The sequence below is a fragment of the Equus caballus genome, chromosome 29 (genome assembly GCF_041296265.1).
Source record: "Equus caballus isolate H_3958 breed thoroughbred chromosome 29, TB-T2T, whole genome shotgun sequence".
Classification (NCBI taxonomy): domain Eukaryota; kingdom Metazoa; phylum Chordata; class Mammalia; order Perissodactyla; family Equidae; genus Equus; species Equus caballus.
The window spans coordinates 38,343,416-38,356,888 of record NC_091712.1 but is presented as its reverse complement, the minus strand read 5'-3'; the positions used below and the strand labels follow the sequence as shown (position 1 = coordinate 38,356,888).

The 13,473-nt window shown below is 44.9% G+C and overlaps 1 long non-coding RNA gene across 2 annotated transcripts in view; it reads left to right on the top strand.

The window, feature by feature from the left end:
* Positions 1-12,870, top strand: part of LOC102148726 (uncharacterized) — a 43,396-nt gene extending 30,526 nt beyond the window's left edge. Inside the window, exon 6 of one of the 2 annotated variants that reach the window (XR_011433870.1) lies at positions 12,319-12,870. This is a non-coding gene — a long non-coding RNA (uncharacterized lncRNA). Of the gene's footprint in view, positions 1-3,575; positions 5,610-12,318 lie in introns of those variants that run through there. The other variant, XR_011433871.1, reaches the window with a different exon arrangement.
* The last annotated feature ends 603 nt before the right edge of the window (positions 12,871-13,473 follow it).

Genomic DNA, 13,473 nt, shown 5'->3' with positions numbered 1-13,473 from the left:
TGCTTGGCATATACTGGTCCCTCCATTAGTGAGAAACTGGTCACATACACAATTCAGAATTTGAGGGGAGCCCCAGTGGCCTAGTGGTTAAGTTCGGTGTGCTCAGCTTTGGCAGCCTGGCGTTCGGATCCCCAGCACAGACCTGTACCACTCATCTATTAGTGGCCATGCTGTGGTGGGGATTCACATACACACAAAAAAAAGAGGAAGATTGGCAGCAGATGTTAGCTCAGGGCAAATCTTCCTCAGGAATAAAAAAAAAAAGAATTTGGTGAAGGGACTTGCCCATGTTTTCCAGAATGGTGAATTTGGGGGGAGTGAGAGGAAGGGGATTATTTGTTCTTCATTATATTATATGAAAGCCCTGATGATAAAGAAAAGATTGTTACATTGGACTGCATTACAATTAAGAAAGCGTCTGGAAGATACCAAAGTCAGTACGGTTAAAACCCCATGGGATATGGAAACTAGCATAGAAAAAAATTAAAAAGTGACTTTAAAAAAATAAATGAAATTAAAATCAGAAAGCATATTCATCAAAAGACACTAAGATTGTTAACAGGCAAGCCATAGAGTGGGAAAAGACATTTGAAATACATATATCCAACCAAAGATTTGTATCCTAGAATACGTAAAGTAGTTCCTAAAAATAAATCCATGAGACAGTCATCCCAATGAAAAGATGGGCAAAAGGCTTGAACAGAAATTTTACAAAGAAGATATGCAAATAGCCAATAAGGGCATAAAAAAGGTCTTCGACATAATTAGTCATCAAGGAAATGCAAATGAAAATCACAGTGAGACACACCTGTTCACCAGAATTGCTGCCATCAACATGACAGACAATAGAAATATTTTCGTCAGGCTGGCAGGGTGGCAAAGCGGTTAAATTCGTATGTTCCATTTCGGCAGCCCAGGCTTTGCTGGTTCGGTTCCCGGGTGTGGACATGGCACTGCTTGTCAAGCCATGCTGTGGCAGGTGTCCCACGTATAAAGTAGAGGAAGATGGGCACAGATGTTAGCTCAGGGCCAGTCTTCCTCAGCAAAAAGAGGAGGATTGGCAGCAGATGTTAGCTCAGGGTTAATCTTCCTCAAAAAAAAAAAAAAGTTTTCGTGAAAACATGGAGCCACTGGAATTTTCACACACTGCTGTGGGGTGTAAATTGGTTCAGCCCCAATGGAAATAAGATTGGCATTATCTAATAAAGCTCTATATACTTTAGGATCCAGGAATGCCACTCCTAGGGATAGAAATGTAGATTCGTGCCCCAAAAGACATGTATAAGAATGTTCTTAGAAATACCATTCCCCATAGCCCAGAGCTGAAAACAACCTAACTGTTCACCCACAGTAGAATGAGTGAATAAAGAGTAGGATAGTCATAAAAAGCACTCATAAGATCAAAAATGCACCAACTCAGGTAAATGCAACAACTTGAAAAAATCTCACAAAGTTGAAAGAAACAACTCAGACAGAGAAGGCCACATGCTTTGGGATTCCATCTACATAAAGTTTAAAATTAAGCAAAACTATTTGATGATGACAAAAGTCAGGAGACTGTAGTTTTTTCAGTAGGGAGGAGGATGTGGCTGTGCCTTAGGCGAGGACAGAGGGGGACATTGGAGTCCTGTGAGCGCTCTACCCTCTGACCAGGGCCGTCATTACGTTGGTGCTGTTGACTTTGCGAAAATTCATCAAGCTGCCCGTGGACAATTTCTGCATTTTCCTGTGTGTGTGTGCAATATTTCAATAAAAAGTTTAACTGTTTTACAAATTGATGGAAAGCTAATTTGATAAATTAATTTGATAACGCCCTTTGATAAGTGCCTCACAGTGGCTGCTCTGTCATATTCAGAAACTGAGATATTCACCGTCTTCCCCAAAAGCTGTCAGAGATCGTTAGACATTCTCAGAAGCCAGATTCAGTGATGCCGAAATGTTTCCTAACCTGGGAAACTTACTCTTAAAACGATCTGCAACCTTAAAGATGAAAGGATAGGAGGGCTCCACGACACGAGGGCAAACGGCAGAGAGAGAAGCCTGAGCAGGCCAGTATCGCAGGAGGATAATTAATTGGTTTGGTGCTGGAAAAGCATCTTTATCTCCAGTTCCCACAGAGCTCAGCTCAGTTATGGACGGACCTTCGGAGAGAATTTTTCAAGACACCAATCCTGGTCTTTTTAGATCCTAAAAGAATTTCCTGCATATAATGAGTCCCAAAGGGCTAGTAACCTTGTGTTTCAAGCGTCATACCCTGGAGTAGATATTATATAACCATGACCAACTTTTCATCAGCATTTGAAGCTCAAAACCCACAGGCACACACACAAAGAAAACACATTTATTATATCAAAGCCCTTATTGTAGTCATTTCATGGGGCCCGTTTCCCCTGTGAAACTGCAAACCAATTTCCTAAGGATGCCATTTCAGATGATTCATCCCCATTTTCAATCCATTTTTCACATCTCTTACTGAAGACCTTTAGCTTTCTGGTACAGAAGGCCAGGTTTCCTCATGCAAACTCTCCCTCTCATTTTCCCCCTTGGTTTGTTATCTTTTCTTTCCAGGCTTTCTGAGGGAGACCAAATTGTCTGAAATCTGTTGATGAATCATTTGTTCTCTTCTGTCCTTTCCGCAAAAAGCCACGCCACAAGATACATTTCCAGATAATGCACTTCTTTCTTCACAGCGCATGTGGCCACACTGATTTTAAGAGACCCCCGATTCCGAAATCTGAGTAGGCCGCTACAGAAAAGGATTTCTGGGTTTGGTGGCCGTGCCAAGAGGTGGCGAAGGGGGACTCAGCCGTCTCTGTCATGCTCCCTGTGTTGCGACGGGAACAGTTGACAATTACACAGGCATCCATGAAGTGCAATGCGTGGGCGCTTTCAAGTTCCCCACGGTGGCGGTCCATCCCCTTGAGACGTGCTCCACATAGAAATTCTGGATTCTTCACTACACCCAGACTGACCAGACATCTTCCCAGTCTGTTTGGCACATTCATATAGTAAACGACACTCCCACGATAGGAGCATTAAAGAACTAACCCTGGACACAATTCTAGAACAGGACAATGATGGCCACATCCTCCACTCCCCCTTTCTATGTCCCTTCTCCCTTCGCACCATCTGTTCTGTTGCACGTCCTTGATCCTTCGTGTCCCTGGTCATTTCTCCCTCTAAGGTGTTCATCATCCCACGACCTCAGGTGTAGAAAAGGCTTCATGACTGATTCATTCATTGATTGATTCATTTCACAAAGATTCTCTACTCTGTGCCAGGTGCTGCCCCAGATGCTGGAAATACACTTGTGAGAAATATGAACACTGCCTTGTCCATAAATTTGGGGGAGAGCCGGCATTATCAAACGCTCATAAAAAGTGCACCATTGCAACTATTTCAAGTGATATGGAGTAGAGGATAGATGGCACCACCAAGTTGTATCTTATTTTATTCAACAAATGTCTTTAAGGTACTTATGACATGCCAGCCGCTGTTTTAAGATCTTTTCAAATGTTAATGTAATACCCCAAACAACCCTGGGCGGGAATTGTTGTACTGATTTCATTTTACAGATGAGAACACCGAAGCACAGAGAAGTTAAGTCACTTGGGCTTGCACCACTGCTCAAGGCAGCACAGCTAGGATGTGGCGCCGGCAGACAAGGAGCCCAGGAGCCTGGCTGCGGATGCTGTGTTTGGAACATCTGGGCTTGCTGCAGAATAATGGAGATATTTACCTAATTGAGGAGTCAGCGAGGGCTTCCCTGAGGAAGCATTGATGGAGCTGAGAAGAGACAGGGGAGTAGATTTGAAGGTGTCTGGAGGATGCAGGTGTGCTACTCCCTACTCCTACCTCCCATCCCCCCCACCCCCCACCCCCAGTTTCTAGAAGCTCAAAAGCCAAACACATGAATCGCCCTCTATAAACGGACTGCAGTTCTCCGTGAATATTTCTGACCTATAAACGAATTACCCAGAAGAGTAGAAAAATGAGAGCGCCAACGGCCTTTGCGCCCTTGCCTTCTATCTTGGACTCGCTCTGTTTGTTTTGTCCCCTCGCCAGCCCCGCTTGCTGCAAAGCTCAGAAATGACGACTTTGATCCTGATGGCTTCCATGGGAATTTTTTTCCTCACCAAAGAAATCATTTGTGGAAGCAATTGAGACGATCATTTCAAGATGCCAGAATAAGAGTCCCGGGCATTGGTCCCGGGGAAAATGTTCATTTTGCAGGTGGCCAATGACTCTTTTGGTCATTAGTATTGTTCTCGTAATTACCAACATTTTAACTCAACAGAGGTTCAGCTCCTCAAAACGGGCAGAGCGCCACAGAGGTGCACGAGGCGATAGGCAAGATGGGAGGTGGAGATGCAGGAAGTGACTCACCCCTAAAGATGTTCCACGTCGCGACCGGCTCCATTGGGATGGCATGTTTATCCCTTAAACTCATCCAGCTCAGCTGGACAGAACCATGGTGATTCGGCAAAGCTGAACTGGCACCTAGACATCATTTTACTAGAAGAGAGAGCAGAAGGATACAATAATATAATGCATATCTGCTTTTTCCCCCCTCTCTCTGCGAGATGTATTTTTGGAGTAACTTTTTTTTTTTTTTTTTTTGGTGAGGAAGATTGGCCCTGAGCTAACATCTGCTGCCAGTCTTCCTCTCTTCTACATGGGATGCCACCACAGCATGGCTTGGCGAGTGGTGCTAGGTCCTCACCCGTGATCCAAACCTACGAACCCCAGGCTGCCAAAGCTGAGCATGTGAATTTAACCACTACACCATGAGGCCAGCCCCTATTTTTGGAGCAACTTTTAATTTTGATATAATTTCAAAATTACAAAAAAAGTTACAGGAATAATATGGGGAGTCTTGTTTACCCACATGCATTTTACCCAGAATCCTTGTTGACATTGTGTGCCATTTACTTTATCAGACTCTCTCTCTCTCTGAACTTTTTGAGGGTCTTTTGGAGATACCATCATGCCCTTTTACCCTCAAATGCTTCATGGCACATTTTCTAAGAACAAAGACCTTGTCCTGAATGATAATATGGTTATCAAGATCAGGAATTTTTTTTTTTTTTTTAAGATTTTTATTTTTTCCTTTTCCTCCCCAAAGCCCCCCGGTACATAGTTGTATATTCTTCGTTGTGGGTCCTTCTAGTTGTGGCATGTGGGACGCTGCCTCAGCGTGGTTTGATGAGCAGTGTCATGTCCGCGCCCAGGATTCGAACCAATGAAACACTGGGCCGCCTGCAGCGGAGTGCGTGAACTTAACCACTCGGCCACGGGGCCAGCCCCAAGATCAGGAATTTTAACACTGATACAATACTATGCCTGATTTAGAGTCCATACATATTCAAACATTGTTAGTTGCCTCTAAATGATGGCTGTTTATTTCTTCACAGTCCAGGATCCAATCCAGGGTCACATATGACGCTGAATTTTCTTGTTTTTTTGAACTGCCTTTAATCTGGAAGAGTTTCTCAGATTTTCTTTGTGTTTCTTGACCTTGTTATTTTTTAAGAGTACAGGCCAGTTATTTGGAAGAATGTCCTTCATTTGGCTTTGTCTGATGTTTCCATGATTAGATTCAAGCTACGATTTTTGGGTTCTTTTAAGTTTTTTGTGTGTGTGTGGAAGATTAGCCCTGAGCTAACATCTGCCACCAATCCTCCTCTTTTTGCTGAGGAAGACTGGCCCTGAGCTAACATCCGTGCCCATCTTCCTCCACTTTATATGTGGGACACCTACCACAGCACGGCTTGCCAAGCGGTGCCACATCCGCACCCAGGATCTGAACCAGTGAACCCAGGGCTGACGAAGCAGAATGTGTGAACTTAACTGCTGCACCACCGGGCCAGCCCCTTTTTTTAAAGTTTTTAAAGACTTTTTTTTTTAAGAGCAGTTTTAGGTTCATGTATCTGTTTTAGAGAGACTAAGGCAGCGGGGAACAGCTGTTTGGTAGGGAGATCTGACCCAGAGTGCCTGGTTCGATGCTGGCTCAGTCAATCACTAGTGTGGGATCATGGATAAGCTGCTTAACCTCTGTGTGCCTCACCTTCGAAGCTGGGAAAATAGCAGCACCCGCCTCGCAGGGTGGTGGGAAGGATTCAGTGAGTCAGCATACATGAAGTGCCTACAGTCCGGCCTGGCTCATTGTAAGCGCATGAAAGTCTGTGATCATGGCTATTATCAGTGATCCTGGTCTCAGGGCTCAGGACGGGCAGCTCCTCCCTTCCCTGAGCCGCTCGCTCTTCTGCATCCCATTCCACACCTCCAGGGTTTTGTCCTTCCGTCCACTCCTCCTCGTTTACCCATTTCTCATTCTCTGATTCTGTTCCATCCCACGTCCACCAGCTCCTCCCTGAGTCTATTTCCATTCTGTGAACAACAGATAAAAAGCATCCACCATACATTAAAATCTGCAGGTTCCTCTTAAATCCATGAGTGCATCAACCTCGCTGTATTAGTTTGCTAGGGCTGACATAACTTGTGCTCTCTCCCAGCTTCCGATGGCTGCCGGCAATCCTCGGCTTGTAGGTGCATCACTGCCGTCTCTGCCTTTGTCTTCACATGACGTTCCCCTCTGTGTCTCTTCTCTTCTCCTAGGGACACCATTCCGTGCTTAGAGCCCTCTCTAATCCAGTATTACCTCATCTGCACTTAGCTAATTACATCTGCAAAGGCCTTATTTCCAAATAGGGTCACAATATGAGGTTTCAGGTGGACATGAATTTGGGGGACACTATGCAACCCAGTACAGTTGCCTGTGTACTTAAGTGCGACTTAAGGAAACGTGAGAAGCACATACGATCTAGGCTTAGGGACTTTCTCCGTGGAGTCCGCTCACCCTCCCTCCATGGAGGTTGCTCTGGGAGGAGTTTAAGCCCTCAGAGAATCCAGGAATCAGCTGCACCCACTGGAAAGGAGAGGGGCTTCAGCAGGTACCAACGAAGCTCAGAGTCAGACCACGAGGGAGCCACAGGAGCCGACCCTGGAAACGTGAAAGCCCTTTAACGTGTCAGCTCTGTTGATTTGGGGTCTGTACCCACCCAACAAGGGCCAACACTGGTGTCAGCAACCATATGTCCAGGGGCCTCCTGACTGTCTTCTTTCTTCCACTTCCAACAATTGTCTGTTGACACATCCCCAGAAACCATCTAGTAATCAAATCAGTGTTTTCTGACTCTGCAAGGCTCTGTATGTGTATGTTCATGTGTATCTCTGTGTGTGTGTGTGTGTACATGCATGCACACACTTTAGGGCTTTGTGTGCTTCTGTGTCTTAGCAAAGATTCTCCCACAATGATTACACTTGTCGTTTGGAAGACTCTCAGCTCCTTCCTGCCAATTGTCATTCTAACTAGACTATCATCCAAGCAGCCTTGGCACACGTGAGCACGCAGTGTCAGGGGGGGGATTCTGCCCAGAAGTGAATTTTCCTACAGAGCTGGTTGTTTAAAATATTCTTAAAAACTTCAGCGCAGTACACTGGGAAGCTCACAGGAGTCAAGTCAGTGAGACCCAGGTTTGGAAACCATCGTCCCCATTCATTACCAGTGTGAACTGGGAACAGCCAGTTGACTCCTCACATTCCCAGTTCCCACGTCTACAAAATGTCAACAACAATACCTACCTCGTGGGGTTATTATGAAAACTAACTGAGATCTATGTGCACAGAACCAAACTGAGTAGCTGTCACATAGATGACTCTTGATAAATGGTGGCATTATGAGTTCTGGGAGTCTCTGGCTGGACTGGTCACATACGCACTCTGGCAGAATCAGTCCAAAAAGGAGTCAGGAGGCTTATGCACCAACATGGTACTACGTGGCTCAGCAAGTGACAGGTCACAACTAGCCACATCTGTGGCTCCCACTGGCTCTTTCCCAGGCCCCGAAGGTCAGCCTGCTGAACACTTCCCTTGGGATGTTTCTATCAGAGTGTCCCCAGGTGTAGGGCATGGCAGTGCCACAGCTCACAGAGCTCCCAGGAAGGCTGCTCCTCAAAGGCCTTTGGCATTTCTTCCACAAGAAGAAAGAAGAGGAGAAGAAGTGGCCTTTCCTAAGTTGCCGTTGATGAAAATGTTCCCCTTGGTCCAAGTGTCAATTAAACTCCTCCAACACACACACACGTGCAACAGTTTATAAACTCCAGGAGGGCAGGGAGTGTGTCTATCTTGTTCCTTGGTATGTCCTCAGTACCCAGAGCAGTGCCTGACACAGACTAGGGATCTGAATAAAAATAACCACAACGCCAATTGTTATTGTTATAGATGGAATGTTTGCACCCCTCCACATTTGTGTATTGAAGCCCTAGCCCCTGTGTGATGGTATGTGGAGGGGGGACTCTCAGAAGTAAGTAGGTTCAGATGAGGTCATGGGGATGGGGCCCCCATGATGGGATTAGTGCCCTTATAAGAAGGGACACCAGAGAGCTCTCTCTGTTCACCATGTAAGGACACAGAGAGAAGACAGCCGACTATAAATCAGGGAGTGAGCTCTCACAAGGAGATGAATCTGCCAGCGTCTTGGTCTTGGACTTCCAGACTCTGGAACTGTGAGAACTAAATGTCTGTAGTCTAAGCCACCCAGTCTGTGTATTCTGTTATGGCAGCTCGAGCTGACTAAGACACCTACGTCCTGCTTACTATGTGCCAAGCCCCGTCCTTAGCACATCATACGTATGATCACACTTAGTCATCACCCAGTCCATCATGTAGGTACCATCATCATCCTATTTTCAGACCAGGAAATTGAGACAAAAGGAAGTTAAGAAACTTGCCAGATAAATATTCTCTCCTGCTTACTTGCTTCTTGTCAGATTCTCTGTTGTTGGAATCACCCCGAGGCCCCTCACTTCACCCAAGAAGGGAAGAAAAGAGAAAGAAGAGAAGAGAAAGGAAGGGAAGAGAAGAAAGAAGAGAAGCCATGCATTGCAAGGAAGACAGAACTGAATCTTCTGTGTGAGAGGGAGCGGGGAGAAAGACAAAGAGATAGAATTGAAGAAACATAGAGAAAGAAAAAGAGTGAAAAAGAAAAAGAGAGTGAGAGCAAGAAAGGCAGGACAGAAATTTTTCAGGATCACCAAAGAAGCATTTCCTTGGACCTCGACTGGCAAACACTGAATGAGTGAAAGATGGCAACTGCTGTGGTCATGAGGATTCTCCCAAGAGCCCACCAGGTGATGGGGTTTCCCACTGACACCCCCGCAATCTTGGAAGGAGGGTAATTGTGAATTTCCAGTCTCTTTTCACTTGACTTCAGACTCCAGTCCTTGAATCACATTTGTTGTTAAACACCAAAGGCCACAGCACGTAGCCCAGAAAGGCCCAATTTCTTGCTTCAAAATGACTATCTGGACAAGATAATCACGGAAAATTAATTAGAGAAATTCTTGGGACAAATGAAGGAGTCAGGTACTGGAATCTCACTTTTAAAAGATGTGTGCACACAACCAGCGGAACATAACACAAACGTATATCTAAATGCCGTCAGACGCCCTGTAGAAATATCCCTCTGGGTTACCTGTGCAGGTCTAGAGGGCTCTGGAGCTCACCCTCGGCTCATCTAGAACACCTTTCCTGGCAGACATCACGTCATCGCCTCACTCTCACATGGTTTTGTTTTCTCCTCTACTCCACGGTGTTTCTGCTCTGCATTTACACTTTAGGTCATTTAAGAATCAGAAGAGAGCGATGGACATTCTCCCCCCGCAGAACAACAACATGCAAAACTTTGCGAATCATTTCATGAAATTCGTAGATCTCTCGACACCTTCCTATATATTCTTCTGGGGTCTTTGGCACCGAAAAACAGTTCTATAGGTGGCATTATACAAATAAAATATCAACAATGAACACAAGCACAACCCACAAGAAATATCTGGGGATATTCTGCCAATATCACACAAACTGCCCCTATAACTTGGTCTAAAGACCTCAACTTCCAAGTAGCAATATTCCAGAGTTTATAGATTAGAATAATCTAGTATCACCTATGTGCTCCTTCCAATTCTTCAAGGGAGACAGTGAGCTTCCAGGTAAGCTTTCAGTGGGTCACCTCTAGAGAACGGAGCGTTAAATTATACTTTTTTCTCAATTTTGAAAGACAGGTGATTTCTGGCTGCTGGTGGAGGGAGGGCTTCTTCCCCTGTCCCTCCCCTTTCTGTGCAGAGGGGGCACCATCCATGCAGCGCTCTGGGCCCCCTCTATCTCCTCCCTCATTCTCGGAGAAGGAGGGTAATAGTCTGTAAGGTGAGTCTGGAAAGACAAACCGGACACGTCCTTCCCCAGCTCCTTCTCTTGGGAGGAAGCCACCTGCAGAGAGCACACCCTTCCGCCATGGGAGAGTCACAGGAATCCCAGAGGCCATGATAAGATGGGTAAATCTACTCAAGCAGGGTCAATGTTAGGAAACCCACCTACCCACAGAGAGGAGCCACTTTCTCCAGTATAGTTCACTTTCCCCATACAACGGGAACACATAGGACTTGCATCTGCCATCCTCTTCGGTCTTATTTCTCAATTGCTTAGAACTCAAGTGAGGAAGAGGTGTGTTATTGACTGGGGCCTCTCAAACCCCAATCCTGGTCTAAGGGACGTGTTCTTGAATGTTTAATCCAATCTGTCTACCGGGAAGTGGTTCAAAGGGGCCCTTGGTAAAGGCACAGCCCGGCTGACCATGTCCCATGATATGTGGCTGCAGTGGCCAGGGAACTAGCCACCGCCTCCTGAAGCTAGGCAATCTATCCAAGTAGACTTTGGATATAGTTACCCCTGGACAACCCTCTAATTCAGGAAGTCAGGTCTTGCAGAAGACTGTCATTTCACTCTTTTCCCAAACCCTATAAAATTAATCCAGAAAGGTCCACATTCCCCTACATCTCTATGCTTTCAAGTATGTATACTCCCCTTTGGGGCTTATGTTTACTGAAGGAGCCCTATGCCACCCCCTCATTGCTTTCCAAGACCTATCAACCTGAGCCTTTGTTCTGGAATTTGTTCTGACTATACTCTGGTCTTTAGGTATGAAGAGCATTTGCGACTTGATTGATCTCTTGACTCTCACCTTCCTTCCTCTTTCTTGGCCTAGTTTCTAACTTGAGGTTAGCCCTTCCCACCTCCCACTCTGCTTTAGGGTTTCCTGCAGCCCCCACTTGACTTCAGCTAAGCATCCTACTTGGTTCTACTTCCCCTCACAGCTCCATACTTCAAGACAAAAATCGAAATATATTATATATAATATAAATATGTAGTATAAAATCCCATGAACTTATTAACAAAAGGAAAGCAATAGATGAATGCATTGCCCCATCTCCACTCGTTGGTAATTCCACTAACCCTTGAGACTCATGCTGATCCACCAGTGACCATTTCCCATGTTTGACTTCATGGAGAATCTAGTCAATCAGTCAACAAGGAGTCTGTCCAGCTGGTCATTCTCCACTTAAATGTTAGGTTATTGTGTTTTGGTTTCACATGATGCTACTGATGGTGATTATCATCTGTGATGATTCTGCCAATGGCAGAGAACAGAAGGGTTTGGGTTGGTTGGTAGGTTGGTTGGTAGGTTGGTTGGTTGAAAAATATCTTGATGATTCTGCCGAGTCTGCGACACACCAGGATTGTTCATTTTGAAGTACCTGGTTGGGGAGGGGTCACTACACAGAACTGCTCAGACCTGCGGGAGCTCCATTTCCCTCAGTTCTCAAGTGAAGTCCAACAGAGGATGCCCTGGCCCTACTTTCTTTGCTCTTTTCCCTGGAGTCAAAGAATTTCAAATCTTTCTCTGGTTGCTTGAGCAAAATTGCGGTCATGTCCAAAATCCCATATAAACACAGACATGGCATGGTTCTCAGTGTTTAAAAAAAGAGCAAGCAAGAACTAATATCTCCAGTACCCTTGGCCATGAACTGAATTTATATAGCAACCAGCAATACCAATTAAAATGGCGAAGATGACAAGAAAGTAATTTTTCTTGTGCACAGCCTGAATTCTAAAGCCAGCGTTTCCTTTAGTTCTGAATGTTCTATTTCCGTCCTGCTGTATCCTGATATCTATTAAGGTAAAGTATTTTCTCCAAACTTAGCTGCAGAGGCTGAGGAGATTCAAGTCCTTGGACTTATTTTAGGAGCTAACTTGCATCCTAAAGTGAATATATTTTCTCCTTGCTCCTTCGATAAAAGCGATCACCGTTCTTTGGGCCACCATTTAGCAGTTACGCAACCCTGAACAAATTGTTGGTTCATATGGTCTTCCTCAATTTGTACATCTGAACAGTGGATCAAATGAAATTTTTCTTACTTTCAGGGGTTTGGTGATGTCTAGTGGAAGGTTGTTGAGTAAACGAAGATATATCAGTACTATCTACTGGAGTGTCTATAGTCCCTACGCCCACCCCGCTCCAAGATGATTAAATTAGCAATGCCATCCTAAGAAAGATTAACTGCACAATGACTCCTGATTTCACCACTGAGAGATGAAAACTTGAAGTCAAGTTCAACGTTAAATGAGACTCTTCTGTTTGGAGAAGGTGCTCCAAGGGCAGAGCTGGTCAGTGAATAGCACCTAGCTGCTCCCTGATGGTCGCAACGGGATGGAGGCAGCAAGGAGCATGCTGGGAGTGGACAGTACTTCACGTGCCGGTTCAGTCTGCAGTAAGCCCAGACGGAAGCTATCACGAGGGAAGACAGCGTTTTAGTCTTCATGACCAGGAATTTTTACAACAGTGATAATATCAGCAGAAGCTGGTCATTGAGGTCTAAACATAATATGAACACGAATGGCAAATAAAGAAAATGGAGAAAGTCTTGGAGGCACACAGATTGTTTGAAAAGCTAACATAAAAATACGTCTGTGTTTCCCAGGTTTTATGAAGCCCTATAGCCAATTTACAGAACCACTGAACCTTTATCGGTTGAATCCAAACGCGCTTTTTCAGACTCAGGGTATGTTAGCGGGTGTAGGCAGCCTTTCCTTTGTTGCTTACCAATATCTTTTCTTGCAATATTGGGAAAACTTACAATGTCTGTGAAAACCCTCGTAATCCACATGCAGAGAGACATTCTATAGCCAGGAGAGCATGACCAGAGGAGCTGGAGCTCCAAGAACAAACTTGCCTTGTGGCTAATTCTGGCACGCACCTGATGTCGCCGCTGTAGTTTCTGCACTTTAAAACAGGTATCACACCCAAACTTTCCTTTCATTGGACCAAACTAGGTCACGTGCAGCCATTTAAAATAGCACTAACCTTCGGAGGCACCACACCAGATAAAAAGATTATTGTCTATATGCTTAACTTTTAATCTAGACATCTGGCATTAAAGTGGATTAAACCTGGTGTAATTAAGAGCCTCAACAAAAATCCAGAAGTCTCCTGAGTGATAATAATCTTTAACAACATTGACATTTGTCTAAACAAGGAGATTAGCTATAAATTCTACATTTAAAAGAACATTTTGCGAA